This window comes from Salvelinus fontinalis, unplaced genomic scaffold (genome assembly GCF_029448725.1).
Source record: "Salvelinus fontinalis isolate EN_2023a unplaced genomic scaffold, ASM2944872v1 scaffold_0168, whole genome shotgun sequence".
Classification (NCBI taxonomy): domain Eukaryota; kingdom Metazoa; phylum Chordata; class Actinopteri; order Salmoniformes; family Salmonidae; genus Salvelinus; species Salvelinus fontinalis.
This window is the reverse complement of record NW_026600377.1, coordinates 35097-51643: the sequence shown is the minus strand read 5'-3', so window position 1 is coordinate 51643 and position 16547 is coordinate 35097. Positions and strand designations below refer to the sequence as shown.

At 43.1% G+C, this 16547-nt stretch overlaps 4 non-coding genes across 4 annotated transcripts; all 4 read left to right on the top strand.

Moving 5' to 3' along the window:
* Nucleotides 1-461: 461 nt before the first annotated feature.
* LOC129844063 (U1 spliceosomal RNA) lies at nucleotides 462-625 on the top strand. The gene has a single exon (XR_008757908.1). It is a non-coding gene; the product is annotated as a U1 spliceosomal RNA (small nuclear RNA).
* Nucleotides 626-4537: 3912 nt separating this feature from the next.
* Nucleotides 4538-4701, top strand: LOC129844058 (U1 spliceosomal RNA). The gene has a single exon (XR_008757904.1). It is a non-coding gene; the product is annotated as a U1 spliceosomal RNA (small nuclear RNA).
* Nucleotides 4702-9102: 4401 nt separating this feature from the next.
* Nucleotides 9103-9266, top strand: LOC129844057 (U1 spliceosomal RNA). The gene has a single exon (XR_008757903.1). It is a non-coding gene; the product is annotated as a U1 spliceosomal RNA (small nuclear RNA).
* A 5005-nt stretch (nucleotides 9267-14271) lies between these two features.
* Nucleotides 14272-14435, top strand: LOC129844065 (U1 spliceosomal RNA). Its single transcript, XR_008757910.1, has one exon. It is a non-coding gene; the product is annotated as a U1 spliceosomal RNA (small nuclear RNA).
* The last annotated feature ends 2112 nt before the right edge of the window (nucleotides 14436-16547 follow it).

The window sequence follows — 16547 nt, the reverse complement described above, 5'->3', positions numbered from 1 at the left end:
CGACTGATTCTCCTCCATATCTGGGTTCGCCACCCTGTGGTCGATGGTGGAATCACATGTTACGGAGATCAGAAAACAAGCGTGATGAAACTATTCCTACAATGTCTGGAACGCTACAAAACACCAGAAATAGTTGGTGTCATTCGGTTGGCTGTGTGTGCACGAACGTGATTTCAGTATTTTGGTACATCGTCTACTTGTGTGTAATCAGACGGACATTTATACAAACAATGCAATGTATAGAATTTCTACCGTGTTGCATGATGGGAAAACAGTCGGACCATGATATAATATAGTAAAACAAAGTGCATCGCTTTTCCACCGCTTTGTGTGCAACTGTATACCTAAATGTCATTAAACCTTGGTCGATATGATGTGATATTATCAGTAGTAGAAGTGGTAACCGTGAGTTAAACATCTTTGCCCTGGAATGAGTCGCCCTCTACCAACGCGTAAAACTCATACTTACCTGGCAAGGGAGACACCGTGATCAAGAATGCGGTTCACCCAGGGCGAGGCTCAGCCATTGCACTCCGGCTGTTCTGACCCCTGCGAATTTCTCAAATGTGGAAATCTCGATTGCATAATTTATGGTAGTGGGGGACTGCGTTCGCGCTCTCCCCTGATCTTCATGTTAAAAATAATGTATGAATACAGTTAAGCTGTAATGTGCTGACATTTTAACCGTGAGTACTAATGAGTTTCGTGGTGAGGTTTATCAACATTTCCAATTGCTTACTTATCAGATGAATGGTTTTAGAATATAGGATCTATTTAAAAGCCAATTTAGTCCTCAGATATACTTTTTGTCTTCTGAAAACCGCAATGTGTGTGTGATCTGTTAGTGTAGCACTGCTGATTATGCCTGTCATGTCCTGATTATGTCAAGGAAAAGGTCATCTGGATTGAGGTCTTTTATTTGCTAGAGAATTAAATAATTTATAGGACAATTTGTAATTTAAACCCACAATAAACGGGCTGCATCACATCCGGCCGTGATTGGTAATCCCATAGGGCGGCGCACAATTGGCCCAGCGTCGTCAGGGTTAGGCCGGGATAGGCCGTCATTGTAAATAAGAATTTGTTCTTAACTGATTTGCAATATTTATTGACAACAATAGATTACTGCTCATTGTAACATATTGATCAAAATTAGGAGGGAGGAAATTGATTGAATGACTTGGATAATCACATTAGCTTTGACAGACATTTCCCTGGTCAACCATTACCATGCCACAGACATTTCCCTGGTCAACCATTATTTGGCTCCCACAGACAGTTCCCTGGTCAACCATTACCATGCAACAGACATTTCCCTGGTCAACCATTACCATGCCACAGACGTTTCCCTGGTCATCCATTACCATGACAACAGACATTTCCCTGGTCAACCATTACCATGCCACAGACATTTCCCTGGTCAACCATTACCATGACAACAGATATTTCCCTGGTCAACCATTACAATTCCACAGACATTTCCCTGGTCAACCATTACCATGCCACATACATTTCCCTGGTCAACCATTACAATGCCAATGACATTTCCCTGGTCAACCATGACCATGCCGCAGACATTTCCCTGCATCCATCAATACTTGCACACTTACTGTTAAGAAAAACGTTTCTCCCCCGTCCTATTACCACAAATAGAACAATCGGTTCATTTTTTACGCCTCTGTTACTGTAGCTACTAGAGGTGTGTCGAGTAGTCAGACAAAACGAGGATCGTAACTGATATGGGCAATTTTCTGGATACGATTATGATCTAAGTCTTTTTTGTAATTATTCGTGATCGGAATAAAACTTTTTTTCGGGTGCCAGCAAGAATCTTTCTCATACCAGTCAGTCAGAGAGTTTCTAAACCATACTGAGTCAGTCATAAATAATAAATAAATAATAAATCACCTGGCTAGTTCGCCTGTCTGTAAAGAGAAGGGTTGGCTGTAGGTTGATCCTGCTGCTCTGATTGGATAAAGTGAAGCTGTATTTCTTCCTCCGCTGGCTTCATCATTTCATCCTCTCTCTTATCCTGGCATGTTTCTGGTCTGATCATAGGATTATAATTTAGATTACTGCTGCCTGCTACTATGATAAATTGCATGGCGAAGACGTTTGCTATCAAGCGTCACAGGCGACCGGTGGCACCGTAATTGGGGAGGACAGGTCATAGTAATGGTTGGAATTGATTAAATGGAGTTGCACAGAGGTCTGGAGGTGTCACTAAAGACCCTGGTTCGATCCCGGGTTGTATCATAACCGGACGTGATCGGGAGTCCCAGGGGGGCGCACAATTGAACGGCATAGGCAAGATGCAATAGATGGTATAAAATACAGTATATACATATGAGATGAGAAATGCAAGATAAACATTATTAAAGTGGCATTATTACAGCCCGACAGGTGGTGATACAGCCCGACAGGATGCTCTGTAAAAGTTTGTGAGGGTTTTGGGTGACAAGTCAAATATCTTCAGCCTCCTGAGGTTCTTCATCACGCTGTCTGTGTGGGTGGACGATTTCAGTTTGTCGGTGATGTGTACGCTGAGGAACTTTCCACCTTCTCCACTGCTGTCCTGTCGATGTGGATAGGGGGGGTGGTCACTCTGCTCTTTCCTGAAGTCCATGATCATCTCCTTTTGTTTTGTTGACGTTGAGTGAGATGTTGTTTTCCTGACACCACACTCCAAGTGCCCTCACCTCACTCCGTGGTCCATAATATCTCACAAGTGGGGCAAGGGTAGGGAACAAAGATGAAACGCTAATTCTGAATGAGTGACAGCAACTCAGCATGCTGCTCATAATCAACAGGGTTCTTCCACTGCAAATCTACCATTCCAGTGTTTTACTTGCTATATTGTATTTACTTCGCCACCATGGCCTTTTTTTTTTGCCTTTACCTCCATTATCTCACCTCACTCTTTTTTTCTACCATGTTATTGACTTGTTTATTGTTTACTCCATGTGTAACTCTGTGTTGTTGTCTGTTCACACTGCTATGCTTTATCTTGGCCAGGTCGCAGTTGCAAATGAGAACTTGTACTCAACTAGCCTACCTGGTTAAATAAAGGTGAAATAAAAAAATAAAAATAAAAACTTGCTCACATTGTATATAGACTTATTTTTCTACTGTATGTTTGTTTTACTCTATGTGTTGTTGTATGTGTCGAACTGCTTTGCTTTATCTTGGCCAGGTCGCAATTGTAATTGCAATTGCCTACCTGGTTAAAGGAAGGTGAAATATTTTTTTTTTAAATAAATTACCATGCCACAAACACCTCAACACGCTGCTCATAATCAACAGGTTTTTTTTTGCAGTGAGAATTTGCAGGAAGTTATTTTGACAACATTAATTTAAGCATTTTAAAACGACTTTCAACTGTCGATTTACAGATACAAATACAAATACGAGTATGCCCATGTCAGCACACCCCCAGTAGCTACTAGTGTGTCTTGTTGTTGATAAAGTAGTAGGCGACTGTCTCCTCCATATCTGGGGTTCGTTGCCTCCCTGTGGTCGATGGTGGAATCGCTGATTATTATTATTTGACCATGCTGGTCATTTATGAACATTTGAACATCTTGGCTATGTTCTGTTATAATCTCCACGCTGCACAGCCAGAAGAGGACTGGCCACCCCTCATAGCCTGGTTCCTCTCTAGGTTTCTTCCTAGGTTTTGGCCTTTCTAGGGAGTTTTTCCTAGCCACCGTGCTTCTACACCTGCGTTGCTTGCTGTTTGGGGTTTTAGGCTGGGTTTCTGTACAGCACTTCGAGATATTAGCTGATGTACGAAGGGCTATATAAAATTAACTTGATTTGATTTGTAAAGAGAAGGGCGGGCTGTAGGTTGATCCTGCTGCTCTGATTGGATAGAGTGAAGCTATAGTTCTTCCTCCGCTGGCTTCATCATTTCATCCTCTCTCTTTTCCTGGCATGTTTCTGGTCTGATCATAGGATCATCATTTAGAGTCCTGCAGCCTGCTACTATGATAAATTACAAATACGAGTATATCTATGTCAGCACACCCCTAGTAGCTACTAGTGTGTCTTGTTGTTGATGAAGTAGTAGGCGACTGTTTCTCCTCCATGTCTGAGGGTCGTTGCTTCCCTGTGGTCGATGGTGGAATCATATTTTACTGAGAGCAGAAAACAAGCGTGATGAAACTATTCCTACAACGTCTGGAACGCTACAAAACACCAGAAATAGTTGGTGTCATTTGGTTGGCTGTGTGTGCACGAACGTGATTTCAGCATTTTGGAACGTCGCCTACTTGTGTGTAATCAGACAGACATTTAGACAAAAAAAATCAATGTGTATAGAATTTCTACCTTGTTGCATGATGGAAAATAGTCAGACAGTGATATAATATAGTAAAACAAAATGCATCGCTTTTCCACCGCTTTGTCCTCAACTGTATTCATAAATGTCATTAAACCCTGGTCGATATGATGTGATATTATCAGTAGTAGAAGTGGTAACCGTGAGTCAAACATCGTTGTCCTGGAATCAGTGGCTCTCTACCAACGTGTACAACTCATACTTACCTGGCAAGGGAGACACCGTGATCAAGAAGGCGGTTCACCCAGGGCGAGGCTCAGCCATTGCACTCCGGCTGTGCTGACCACTGCGAATTTCTCAAATGTGGAAATCTCGATTGCATAATTTATGGTAGTGGGGGACTGCGTTCGCGCTCTCCCCTGATCTTCATGTTAAAAATAATGTTTGAGATGTTTTAAATTGTTATGTCAGGTGAGTTCTGATGATTTTCCTATTGAGAAGGAGATTTGTCAACATTTCCATTTTCGTATCAGATGAATGGCTATATAGAATGTAGGCTCTGTTTAAAAGGCAACCAAGGCCTCAGAGATACATTTTGTCTTCTGAAAACAACAATGTGTGTGATCTGTTATTGTACCACTGCTGATTATGCCTGTCATGTCCTGATTATGTCAAGGAAAAGGTCATCTGGATTGAGGTTATATTTGCTAGATAATTAAGTCATTTATTGGACAGTTTGTAATATAAGGCCACAATAAACCGGCTGCATCACATCCGGCCGTGATTGGGAGTCCCATAGGGCGGCGCACAATTGGACCAGCGTCGTCAGGTTTGTCCGGGGTATGCAGTCAATGTAAATAAGAATTTGATCTTAACTGACTTGCAATATTTATTGACAACAATAGATTACTGCTCATTGTAACATATTGATCAAAATTAAGAGGGAGGAAATTGATTGAATGACTTGGATAATCACATTAGCTTTGACAGACATTTCCCTGGTCAACCATTACCATGACAACATACATTTCCCTGGTCAACCATTACCATGCCACAGACATTTCCCTGGTCAACCATTACCATGCCACAGACAGTTCCCTGGTTAACCATGCCACAGATATTTCCCTGGTCAACCATTACCATGCCACAGACATTTCCCTTGTCAACCATTACCATGCCACAGACATTTCCCTTGTCAACCATTACCATGCCACAGACAGTTCCCTGGTCAACCATTACCATGCCACAGACATTTCCCTTGTCAACCATTACCATAACGCAGACATTTCCCTGGTCAACCATGCCACAGACATTTCCCTTGTAAACCATTACCATGCCACAGACAGTTCCCTGGTCAACCATTACCATGCCACCAGACATTTCCCTTGTCAACCATTACCATGCCACAGACAGTTCCCTGGTCAATCATTCCACAGACATTTTCCTGGTCAACCATTACCATGCCACAGACATTTCCCTGGTCAACCATGACAACAGACATTTCCCTGGTCAACCATTACCATGCTGCAGACATTTCCCTGGTCAACCATTACCATACCACAGACATTTCCCTTGTCAACCATTACCATGCCGCAGACATTTCCCTGGTCAACCATGCCACAGACATTTCCCTGGTCAACCATTACCATGCTGCAGACATTTCCCTGGTCAACCATTACTATGCCACAGACATTTCCCTTGTCAACCATGCCACAGACATTTCCCTGGTCAACCATTACCATGCCACAGACATTTCCCTTGTCAACCATTACCATGCCACAGACATTTCCCTGGTCAATCATTCCACAGACATTCCCTGGTCAACCATTACCCTACCACAGCCATTTCCCTGGTCATCCATTACCATGCCACAGACATTTCCCTGGTCATCCATTACCATGCCACAGACATTTCCCTGGTCAACCATGACAACATACATTTCCCTGGTCAACCATAACCATGCTGCAGACATTTCCCTGGTCAACCATTCCACAGACATTTCCCTTGTCAACCATTACCATGCTGTAGACATTTCTCTGGTCAACCATTACCATGCCACAGACATTTCCCTGGTCAATCATTCCCATACCACAGACATTTCCCTGGTCATCCATTACCATGCCACATACATTTCCCTGGTCAAACATTACCATTCCACAGACATTTCCCTGGTTCATACATTACCATTCCACAGACATTTCCCTGGTCATCCATTACCATGCCACAGACATTTCCCTGGCCAACCATTACAATTCCACAGACATTTCCCTGGTCAAACATTACCATTCCACAGACATTTCCCTGGTAAAAACATTACCATACCACAGACATTTCCCTGGTCATCCATTACCATGCCACAGACATTTCCCTGACCAACCATTTCACAGACATTTCCCTGGTCAACCATTACCATGCCACAGACATTTCCCTGGTCAATCATTCCACAGACATTTCCCTGGTCAAACATTACCATTCCACAGACATTTCCCTGGTCAAACATTACCATACCACAGACATTTCCCTGGTCATCCATTACCATGCCACAGACATTTCCCTGACCAACCATTTCACAGACATTTCCCTGGTCAACCATTACCATGCCAACAGACTTTTCCCTGGTCATCCATTACATGCCACAGACATTTCCCTGGTCAACCATTACCATGCCACAGACATTTCCCTGGTCATCCATTACCATGCCACAGACATTTCCCTGGTCAACCATTACCATACCACAGACATTTCCCTGGTCCATTTATTTCCTGATGAAGTCAGTCAAAACAAAGATGTCAGTGGAGTGGGTCTTTCTAAAACCAGACTGTAGTTCTGATAAGAGTATTCTTGCCAGTATATTCATCCATCTATTCATAAATGACTTCTTCCAGCACCTTAGACTGCATACTCAACATAGATACAGGTCTGTTTTCCTGCCCTTCTTGTGGATAGGGGTCAATCTAACATTGGCCATATACCACAACCCCAGAGGTACATTATTGCTATTAGAAACTGGTTACCAACTAAATTAGAACAGTAAAATTATATGTTTTTGTCAATCTGCATTCAGGGCTCAAACCACCCAGTTTATAATTTGTAATAGATCACCTGTCTGAAAAGTACGACAAACTATGAGTTGTAGTAGCCTATTCAATTGGCCCAGCGTTGTCCAGGTTTGGCCGGTGTAGGCCGTCAATGTAAATAAATAATTTGTTGCCTAGTTAAATAAAGGTTAAATAAAGATAATTAAATAAAAGCTCAGCTATTGAGGCCAAAACAACCACTCAGTCAAGCTATTTGTGACTGTGATTTCAGTATGTGCATGTCGTATGCATCAATACGTGTAACACTTACTGTTAAGAAAAACGTTTCTCCCACGTCCTATTACCACAGATAGAACAATGTGTTCATTATTAACGTCTCTGTTACTGTAGCTACTAGAGGTGTGTGGAGTAGTCAGACAAAACGAGGATCGTACCTGATATGGGCAATTTTCTTGATACGATTATGATCTAAGTCTTTTTTGTAATAATCTGTGATCGGAATAAACATATTTTTTTTCGGGTGCCAGCAAGAATCTCTCAGTCATGTGCGTGATCTAAATAAATCACCTGGCTAGTTTCCGTGTCTGTGCTGTCCCCAGTCCACCTGGCCTTGCTGCTGTTCCAGTTTCAACTGTTCTGCCTGCGGCTATGGAACCCTGACCTGTCCACCGGACGTGCTACCTGTCCCAGACCTGCTGTTTTCAACTCTCTAGAGACCGCAGGAGCGGTAGAGATACTCTTAATGATCGGCTATGAAAAGCCAACTGACATTTACTCCTGATTATTATTATTTGACCATGCTGGTCATTTATGAACATTTGAACATCTTGGCCATGTTCTGTTATAAAATCTCCACCCTGCACAGCCAGAAGAGGACTGGCCACCCCTCATAGCCTGGTTCCTCTCTAGGTTTCTTCCTAGGTTTTGGCCTTTCTAGGGAGTTTTTCCTAGCCACCGTGCTTCTACACCTGCATTGCTTGCTGTTTGGGGTTTTAGGCTGGGTTTCTGTACAGCACTTCGAGATATTAGCTGATGTACGAAGGGCTATATAAAATTAACTTGATTTGATTTGTAAAGAGAAGGGCGGGCTGTAGGTTGATCCTGCTGCTCTGATTGGATAGAGTGAAGCTATAGTTCTTCCTCCGCTGGCTTCATCATTTCATCCTCTCTCTTTTCCTGGCATGTTTCTGGTCTGATCATAGGATCATCATTTAGAGTCCTGCAGCCTGCTACTATGATAAATTACAAATACGAGTATATCTATGTCAGCACACCCCTAGTAGCTACTAGTGTGTCTTGTTGTTGATGAAGTAGTAGGCGACTGTTTCTCCTCCATGTCTGAGGGTCGTTGCTTCCCTGTGGTCGATGGTGGAATCATATTTTACTGAGAGCAGAAAACAAGCGTGATGAAACTATTCCTACAACGTCTGGAACGCTACAAAACACCAGAAATAGTTGGTGTCATTTGGTTGGCTGTGTGTGCACGAACGTGATTTCAGCATTTTGGAACGTCGCCTACTTGTGTGTAATCAGACAGACATTTAGACAAAAAAAATCAATGTGTATAGAATTTCTACCTTGTTGCATGATGGAAAATAGTCAGACAGTGATATAATATAGTAAAACAAAATGCATCGCTTTTCCACCGCTTTGTCCTCAACTGTATTCATAAATGTCATTAAACCCTGGTCGATATGATGTGATATTATCAGTAGTAGAAGTGGTAACCGTGAGTCAAACATCGTTGTCCTGGAATCAGTGGCTCTCTACCAACGTGTACAACTCATACTTACCTGGCAAGGGAGACACCGTGATCAAGAAGGCGGTTCACCCAGGGCGAGGCTCAGCCATTGCACTCCGGCTGTGCTGACCACTGCGAATTTCTCAAATGTGGAAATCTCGATTGCATAATTTATGGTAGTGGGGGACTGCGTTCGCGCTCTCCCCTGATCTTCATGTTAAAAATAATGTTTGAGATGTTTTAAATTGTTATGTCAGGTGAGTTCTGATGATTTTCCTATTGAGAAGGAGATTTGTCAACATTTCCATTTTCGTATCAGATGAATGGCTATATAGAATGTAGGCTCTGTTTAAAAGGCAACCAAGGCCTCAGAGATACATTTTGTCTTCTGAAAACAACAATGTGTGTGATCTGTTATTGTACCACTGCTGATTATGCCTGTCATGTCCTGATTATGTCAAGGAAAAGGTCATCTGGATTGAGGTTATATTTGCTAGATAATTAAGTCATTTATTGGACAGTTTGTAATATAAGGCCACAATAAACCGGCTGCATCACATCCGGCCGTGATTGGGAGTCCCATAGGGCGGCGCACAATTGGACCAGCGTCGTCAGGTTTGTCCGGGGTATGCAGTCAATGTAAATAAGAATTTGATCTTAACTGACTTGCAATATTTATTGACAACAATAGATTACTGCTCATTGTAACATATTGATCAAAATTAAGAGGGAGGAAATTGATTGAATGACTTGGATAATCACATTAGCTTTGACAGACATTTCCCTGGTCAACCATTACCATGACAACATACATTTCCCTGGTCAACCATTACCATGCCACAGACATTTCCCTGGTCAACCATTACCATGCCACAGACAGTTCCCTGGTTAACCATGCCACAGATATTTCCCTGGTCAACCATTACCATGCCACAGACATTTCCCTTGTCAACCATTACCATGCCACAGACATTTCCCTTGTCAACCATTACCATGCCACAGACAGTTCCCTGGTCAACCATTACCATGCCACAGACATTTCCCTTGTCAACCATTACCATAACGCAGACATTTCCCTGGTCAACCATGCCACAGACATTTCCCTTGTAAACCATTACCATGCCACAGACAGTTCCCTGGTCAACCATTACCATGCCACCAGACATTTCCCTTGTCAACCATTACCATGCCACAGACAGTTCCCTGGTCAATCATTCCACAGACATTTTCCTGGTCAACCATTACCATGCCACAGACATTTCCCTGGTCAACCATGACAACAGACATTTCCCTGGTCAACCATTACCATGCTGCAGACATTTCCCTGGTCAACCATTACCATACCACAGACATTTCCCTTGTCAACCATTACCATGCCGCAGACATTTCCCTGGTCAACCATGCCACAGACATTTCCCTGGTCAACCATTACCATGCTGCAGACATTTCCCTGGTCAACCATTACTATGCCACAGACATTTCCCTTGTCAACCATGCCACAGACATTTCCCTGGTCAACCATTACCATGCCACAGACATTTCCCTTGTCAACCATTACCATGCCACAGACATTTCCCTGGTCAATCATTCCACAGACATTCCCTGGTCAACCATTACCCTACCACAGCCATTTCCCTGGTCATCCATTACCATGCCACAGACATTTCCCTGGTCATCCATTACCATGCCACAGACATTTCCCTGGTCAACCATGACAACATACATTTCCCTGGTCAACCATAACCATGCTGCAGACATTTCCCTGGTCAACCATTCCACAGACATTTCCCTTGTCAACCATTACCATGCTGTAGACATTTCTCTGGTCAACCATTACCATGCCACAGACATTTCCCTGGTCAATCATTCCCATACCACAGACATTTCCCTGGTCATCCATTACCATGCCACATACATTTCCCTGGTCAAACATTACCATTCCACAGACATTTCCCTGGTTCATACATTACCATTCCACAGACATTTCCCTGGTCATCCATTACCATGCCACAGACATTTCCCTGGCCAACCATTACAATTCCACAGACATTTCCCTGGTCAAACATTACCATTCCACAGACATTTCCCTGGTAAAAACATTACCATACCACAGACATTTCCCTGGTCATCCATTACCATGCCACAGACATTTCCCTGACCAACCATTTCACAGACATTTCCCTGGTCAACCATTACCATGCCACAGACATTTCCCTTGTCAACCATTACCATGCCACAGACAGTTCCCTGGTCAACCATTACCATGCCACAGACATTTCCCTTGTCAACCATTACCATGCCACAGACAGTTCCCTGGTCAATCATTCCACAGACATTTTCCTGGTCAACCATTACCATACCACAGACATTTCCCTGGTCAACCATTACCATGCCACAGACATTTCCCTGGTCAACCATGACAACAGACATTTCCCTGGTCAACCATTACCATGCTGCAGACATTTCCCTGGTCAACCATTACCATGCCACAGACATTTCCCTTGTCAACCATTACCATGCCACAGACAGTTCCCTGGTCAATCATTCCACAGACATTCCCTGGTCAACCATTACTATACCACAGACATTTCCCTGGTCATCCATTACCATGTCACATACATTTCCCTGGTCAACCATTACCATGCCACAGACATTTCCCTTGTCAACCATTACCATGACAACATACATTTCCCTGGTCAACCATAACCATGCTGCAGACATTTCCCTGGTCAACCATTCCACAGACATTTCCCTTGTCAACCATTACCATGCTGTAGACATTTCCCTGGTCAACCATTACCATGCCACAGACATTTCCCTGGTCAATCATTCCACAGACATTTCCCTGGTCAAACATTACCATTCCACAGACATTTCCCTGGTCAAACATTACCATACCACAGACATTTCCCTGGTCATCCATTACCATGCCACAGACATTTCCCTGACCAACCATTTCACAGACATTTCCCTGGTCAACCATTACCATGCCAACAGACTTTTCCCTGGTCATCCATTACATGCCACAGACATTTCCCTGGTCAACCATTACCATGCCACAGACATTTCCCTGGTCATCCATTACCATGCCACAGACATTTCCCTGGTCAACCATTACCATACCACAGACATTTCCCTGGTCCATTTATTTCCTGATGAAGTCAGTCAAAACAAAGATGTCAGTGGAGTGGGTCTTTCTAAAACCAGACTGTAGTTCTGATAAGAGTATTCTTGCCAGTATATTCATCCATCTATTCATAAATGACTTCTTCCAGCACCTTAGACTGCATACTCAACATAGATACAGGTCTGTTTTCCTGCCCTTCTTGTGGATAGGGGTCAATCTAACATTGGCCATATACCACAACCCCAGAGGTACATTATTGCTATTAGAAACTGGTTACCAACTAAATTAGAACAGTAAAATTATATGTTTTTGTCAATCTGCATTCAGGGCTCAAACCACCCAGTTTATAATTTGTAATAGATCACCTGTCTGAAAAGTACGACAAACTATGAGTTGTAGTAGCCTATTCAATTGGCCCAGCGTTGTCCAGGTTTGGCCGGTGTAGGCCGTCAATGTAAATAAATAATTTGTTGCCTAGTTAAATAAAGGTTAAATAAAGATAATTAAATAAAAGCTCAGCTATTGAGGCCAAAACAACCACTCAGTCAAGCTATTTGTGACTGTGATTTCAGTATGTGCATGTCGTATGCATCAATACGTGTAACACTTACTGTTAAGAAAAACGTTTCTCCCACGTCCTATTACCACAGATAGAACAATGTGTTCATTATTAACGTCTCTGTTACTGTAGCTACTAGAGGTGTGTGGAGTAGTCAGACAAAACGAGGATCGTACCTGATATGGGCAATTTTCTTGATACGATTATGATCTAAGTCTTTTTTGTAATAATCTGTGATCGGAATAAACATATTTTTTTTCGGGTGCCAGCAAGAATCTCTCAGTCATGTGCGTGATCTAAATAAATCACCTGGCTAGTTTCCGTGTCTGTGCTGTCCCCAGTCCACCTGGCCTTGCTGCTGTTCCAGTTTCAACTGTTCTGCCTGCGGCTATGGAACCCTGACCTGTCCACCGGACGTGCTACCTGTCCCAGACCTGCTGTTTTCAACTCTCTAGAGACCGCAGGAGCGGTAGAGATACTCTTAATGATCGGCTATGAAAAGCCAACTGACATTTACTCCTGATTATTATTATTTGACCATGCTGGTCATTTATGAACATTTGAACATCTTGGCCATGTTCTGTTATAAATCTCCACCCTGCACAGCCAGAAGAGGACTGGCCACCCCTCATAGCCTGGTTCCTCTCTAGGTTTCTTCCTAGGTTTTGGCCTTTCTAGGGAGTTTTTCCTAGCCACCGTGCTTCTACACCTGCATTGCTTGCTGTTTGGGGTTTTAGGCTGGGTTTCTGTACAGCACTTCGAGATATTAGCTGATGTACGAAGGGCTATATAAAATTAACTTGATTTGATTTGTAAAGAGAAGGGCGGGCTGTAGGTTGATCCTGCTGCTCTGATTGGATAGAGTGAAGCTATAGTTCTTCCTCCGCTGGCTTCATCATTTCATCCTCTCTCTTTTCCTGGCATGTTTCTGGTCTGATCATAGGATCATCATTTAGAGTCCTGCAGCCTGCTACTATGATAAATTACAAATACGAGTATGTCCATGTCAGCACACCCCTAGTAGCTACTAGTGTGTCTTGTTGTTGATGAAGTAGTAGGCGACTGTTTCTCCTCCATGTCTGAGGGTCGTTGCTTCCCTGTGGTCGATGGTGGAATCATATTTTACTGAGAGCAGAAAACAAGCGTGATGAAACTATTCCTACAACGTCTGGAACGCTACAAAACACCAGAAATAGTTGGTGTCATTTGGTTGGCTGTGTGTGCACGAACGTGATTTCAGCATTTTGGAACGTCGCCTACTTGTGTGTAATCAGACAGACATTTAGACAAAAAAAATCAATGTGTATAGAATTTCTACCTTGTTGCATGATGGGAAAATAGTCAGACAGTGATATAATATAGTAAAACAAAGTGCATCGCTTTTCCACCGCTTTGTCCTCAACTGTATTCATAAATGTCATTAAACCCTGGTCGATATGATGTGATATTATCAGAAGTAGAAGTGGTAACCGTGAGTCAAACACCGTTGTCCTGGAATCAGTGGCTCTCTACCAACGTGTACAACTCATACTTACCTGGCAAGGGAGACACCGTGATCAAGAAGGCGGTTCACCCAGGGCGAGGCTCAGCCATTGCACTCCGGCTGTGCTGACCCCTGCGAATTTCTCAAATGTGGAAATCTCGATTGCATAATTTATGGTAGTGGGGGACTGCGTTCGCGCTCTCCCCTGATCTTCATGTTAAAAATAATGTTTGAGATGTTTTAAATTGTAATGTCAGGTGAGTTCTGATGGTTTTCCTATTGAGGAGATTTGTCAACATTTCCATTTTCGTATCAGATGAATGGCTATATAGAATGTAGGCTCTGTTTAAAAGGCAACCAAGGCCTCAGAGATACATTTTGTCTTCTGAAAACAACAATGTGTGTGATCTGTTATTGTACCACTGGTGATTATGCCTGTCATGTCCGGATTATGTCAAGGAAAAGGTCATCTGGATTGAGGTTATATTTGCTAGATAATTAAGTCATTTATTGGACAGTTTGTAATATAAGGCCACAATAAACCGGCTGCATCACATCCGGCCGTGATTGGGAGTCCCATAGGGCGGCGCACAATTGGACCAGCGTCGTCAGGTTTGTCCGGGGTATGCAGTCAATGTAAATAAGAATTTGATCTTAACTGACTTGCAATATTTATTGACAACAATAGATTACTGCTCATTGTAACATATTGATCAAAATTAAGAGGGAGGAAATTGATTGAATGACTTGGATAATCACATTAGCTTTGACAGACATTACCCTGGTCAACCATTACCATGACAACATACATTTCCCTGGTCAACCATTACCATGCCACAGACATTTCCCTGGTCAACCATTACCATGCAACAGACAGTTCCCTGGTCAACTATGCCACAGACATTTCCCTGGTCAACCATTACCATGCCACAGACATTTCCCTTGTCAACCTTTACCATGCCACAGACATCTCCCTTGTCAACCATTACCATGCCACAGACAGTTCCCTGGTCAACCATTACCATGCCACAGACATTTCCCTTGTCAACCATTACCATAACGCAGACATTTCCCTGGTCAACCATGCCACAGACATTTCCCTTGTAAACCATTACCATGCCACAGACAGTTCCCTGGTCAACCATTACCATGCCACCAGACATTTCCCTTGTCAACCATTACCATGCCACAGACAGTTCCCTGGTCAATCATTCCACAGACATTTTCCTGGTCAACCATTACCATGCCACAGACATTTCCCTGGTCAACCATGACAACATACATTTCCCTGGTCAACCATAACCATGCTGCAGACATTTCCCTGGTCAACCATTCCACAGACATTTCCCTTGTCAACCATTACCATGCTGTAGACATTTCTCTGGTCAACCATTACCATGCCACAGACATTTCCCTGGTCAATCATTCCCATACCACAGACATTTCCCTGGTCATCCATTACCATGCCACATACATTTCCCTGGTCAAACATTACCATTCCACAGACATTTCCCTGGTTCATACATTACCATTCCACAGACATTTCCCTGGTCATCCATTACCATGCCACAGACATTTCCCTGGCCAACCATTACAATTCCACAGACATTTCCCTGGTCAAACATTACCATTCCACAGACATTTCCCTGGTAAAAACATTACCATACCACAGACATTTCCCTGGTCATCCATTACCATGCCACAGACATTTCCCTGACCAACCATTTCACAGACATTTCCCTGGTCAACCATTACCATGCCACAGACATTTCCCTTGTCAACCATTACCATGCCACAGACAGTTCCCTGGTCAACCATTACCATGCCACAGACATTTCCCTTGTCAACCATTACCATGCCACAGACAGTTCCCTGGTCAATCATTCCACAGACATTTTCCTGGTCAACCATTACCATACCACAGACATTTCCCTGGTCAACCATTACCATGCCACAGACATTTCCCTGGTCAACCATGACAACAGACATTTCCCTGGTCAACCATTACCATGCTGCAGACATTTCCCTGGTCAACCATTACCATGCCACAGACATTTCCCTTGTCAACCATTACCATGCCACAGACAGTTCCCTGGTCAATCATTCCACAGACATTCCCTGGTCAACCATTACTATACCACAGACATTTCCCTGGTCATCCATTACCATGTCACATACATTTCCCTGGTCAACCATTACCATGCCACAGACATTTCCCTTGTCAACCATTACCATGACAACATACATTTCCCTGGTCAACCATAACCATGCTGCAGACATTTCCCTGGTCAACCATTCCACAGACATTTCCCTTGTCAAC